Below are 3313 nucleotides of genomic sequence, written 5' to 3'. Positions count from 1 at the left end.
TCATTGAAAGCTTCGATGTGAAATTTGATGATTCTCACATCTGCAACGCCCCTCCATCCACTGAAACCACCGCAATCATGGAAAGCGATATTCCTGCCTCTTCAGGTCCTTTAAATCTAGTTGAAGTCAATTATGACGATCTTTTCGATCCTGTTGAAACGGAAAAACTATCTGAAGTTCTTGTGTCACCCGCAGCTCAACAACAACACGCTGATGTTTCTGGACCATCTCTATCTGAAGTAGCATCTCTCAATACTTTCACCTCTCCGGTTGAGGGGGAAAGCTCTTCTCCGGATCTAGCAACAACCGTCGAGGTTCCAGTACTTGATGTTACTCAAGTTCCTATCCGGAGAGAATCATTACCATCAAACGTATCTTCGGATTCGGATGATGAACTCATAGAGAACATTGACACGAGAACCGATCCAAGGATTATCACTCTCCCATCTGCAGTCCAGGGGGAACCTTCTCAGGTTCCAGAGGAACTCCCATCCGCAATCCAGGGGGAACCTCTTCCAACTGCTCAATAAAATTCCATTCTCGTTCCAACAAACCAAGATGACTCAGCAGGATGTTCTCAAGTCTAGGGGGAACTGCCATCTCCAACCGCAGATTCTTCTGATATTCAAGATATTCCCTCTACCGCAGCTGCTGATCATCTGCAGCCCCGTCTACACGTATGGACGAAGGACCACCCACCAGGTCAAATCATTGGCAACCCATCCGCAGGTATCCAGACTCGATCTTCCAAGGACCTATCTGACCACTGCCACTACACAACATTTATGTCCTCGGTAGAGCCCAGAACGATCAAAGAAGCATTGCTCGAACCGGACTGGATAGCTGCAATGCAAGAAGAGCTAGAAGAATTTCAAAGAAACAAAGTTTGGCAGCTCGTTCCGAAGCCACGTGGTCACACCATTGTTGGCACTAGATGGGTGTTCAAAAAGAAGCTGGATGAATCTGGTGCGGTAGTCAGAAACAAGGCAAGGCTAGTTGCAAAGGGGTATAGTCAACTTGAAGGCATTGACTACGATGAAACGTATGCTCCGGTAGCACGCATGGAAGCTATATGGATCTTCCTAGCATACGCGGCCCACAAGAACGTCAAGGTACACCAAATGGACGTTAAGAGTGCCTTTCTCAATGGGGAATTAAAAGAAGAGGTTTACCTTCAGCAACCTCCAGGTTTTGAAAATGTTGAATTCCCAGACCACTGCTACAAGCTTGAAAAAGCAGTCTATGGTCTGAAGCAAGCCCCAAGAGCATGGTATGAGACTCTTTCTGAATTCCTTGTCTCATCCGGGTACAAGAGAGGAGTGATTGACCCCACATTATTTAGAAAAGCAAATGGTAACCACCTTATGCTCGTTCAAATATATGTGGACGACATCATCTTCGGATCAACTGATCAAGAAATGGTGAATGAATTTGCTAAGCTCATGACCAACAAGTTCAAAATGAGCATGAATAGAGAGATTAACTTCTTTCTAGGGCTTCAAGTGAAATAAGTTCCGCAAGGGATATTCATTCATCAAGAGAAATACACCACCGAACTGTTAAAGAAATATTTTATGGACAATTGTTCTTCGGCTAAGGTCCCCATGGCCTTCGGTTATAAGATCTCTGCTGATCCTTCAGAAGAACCTGTGGATCACAAGACTTATAGAGGTATCATTGACTCTCCAATGTACCTCACCGCAAGCCAACCAGACATTGTCTTTGCAACTGGTATATGTGCAAGGTATCAGGCTGACCCGAAAGTATCACATATGACCGCAGCCAAACAGATAATACGGTACCTGAAAGGAAGCAAATCTCTTGGTCTATGGTACCCCGCAGGCAATGACTTCAGCCTGCAAGCTTTCACAGATGCGGATCACGCCGGATGCAGATTAGACCGCAAAAGTACCTCAGGAGGATGTCAATTTTTGGGTGGAAGACTCGTCAGCTGGTCTTCAAGGAAATAAAGTTGTGTATCTCTGTCTACCGCAGAAGCTGAATATGTGGCCGCAGCCAGCTGTTGTTCACAAGTCCTATGGATGAAGACACAACTTATGGACTACGGATACATAATGTTGCGGATACTGATATATTGTGACTTTGAAAGTGCTATTGCTATTTCTCATAATCCTATTCAGCACTCAAAGACTAAGCATATTGAACTACGGTATCATTTCATCAAAGACCACATCTTGAAAGGTAACATTGAACTCATCTTTGTCCATACTCATGAAGAGATTGTTGATGTGTTCACAAAAGCGCTCGACTCCACCAAACTTAACACCTTCCTGCAAATGTTAGGAATGATGAATCCCGACCCGCAATTCTTTTTGAATTGATAGATACCGCAGACCATCCTTGGTCTCCGTTGCGGTTCTAACTGAAAGTTACTTATGATAGATGGTTTTGGTACCGCAGTCTAGGTACCGCAACCATATATCATACTTATTTTTCATGGGTCCTTATTATTTGTTATTACTAACCATTTGTTATTTTTCATGGGTCCTTATTATATACCCATCCGCAATGACATTTGTTCATCCGCAATGACACCTGGTCATCCACAATAAAGTTTCCATCCGCAATCACGTTGATAATTTCTCAACTGTTTCATCTACCCTTGAATCTTTGTGTGCTATTTAATGATCCTTCATTAAATAAAACATTAAATAACAAAAAAACATTCCCTTGAGAAACTGTCTCATTCTCTTTCTGAATAAACCTTGTGTCAGACCTATTTTTAGGTATGATGACAAAAAGAACTTTTTTCCATAATCACATCCTTAATTTGTCTTTTCCGCTTACCCAGAACGTCCCATCCGTTACAACTTCCTTTCCCCTCACCACTCTATCACCTGACGTGTTGATGCACGTCTGACATTTCATTAAATGCAAATCCCTTTTTGGTAAAATCTCAAAAACTTTTTTAAACCGTTTCATAATTATGTGGCTGAGATTTATTTGCCAATTCAAAAGATTCCCCCCAAACGACCATTTACCTTATCCTTTCTTTTTACCTAGGGTAAAAACAGTTACCGTTCCAATTCACCACCTATATAAACCCTTCTTCTTCCCCAAAATCACTTTACGCTTTCTGAACATTGAACCTTTTCTCTCAAATCCTTCAAGAACTCTGTTTTTCTACTCATTCTCTCAATCTTCAACAATGGTGAAATTCGGTGTCTCCAAGAAACAGTCAAAGGCATCTGGATCAGTGAACCCCACTGGTTCAGAATCTGCTTCACGACAACTCACACCCACGATCGCGTCAAGCAACTTCGGAGCGGTGTTCGAAGATCATCCCTTCTAC

Source organism: Lactuca virosa, chromosome 8 (genome assembly GCF_052849685.1).
Source record: "Lactuca virosa cultivar CGN04683 chromosome 8, Lactuca_virosa_CGN04683_v6, whole genome shotgun sequence".
NCBI lineage: Eukaryota > Viridiplantae > Streptophyta > Magnoliopsida > Asterales > Asteraceae > Lactuca > Lactuca virosa.
This window is presented reverse-complemented; position numbering follows the sequence as displayed.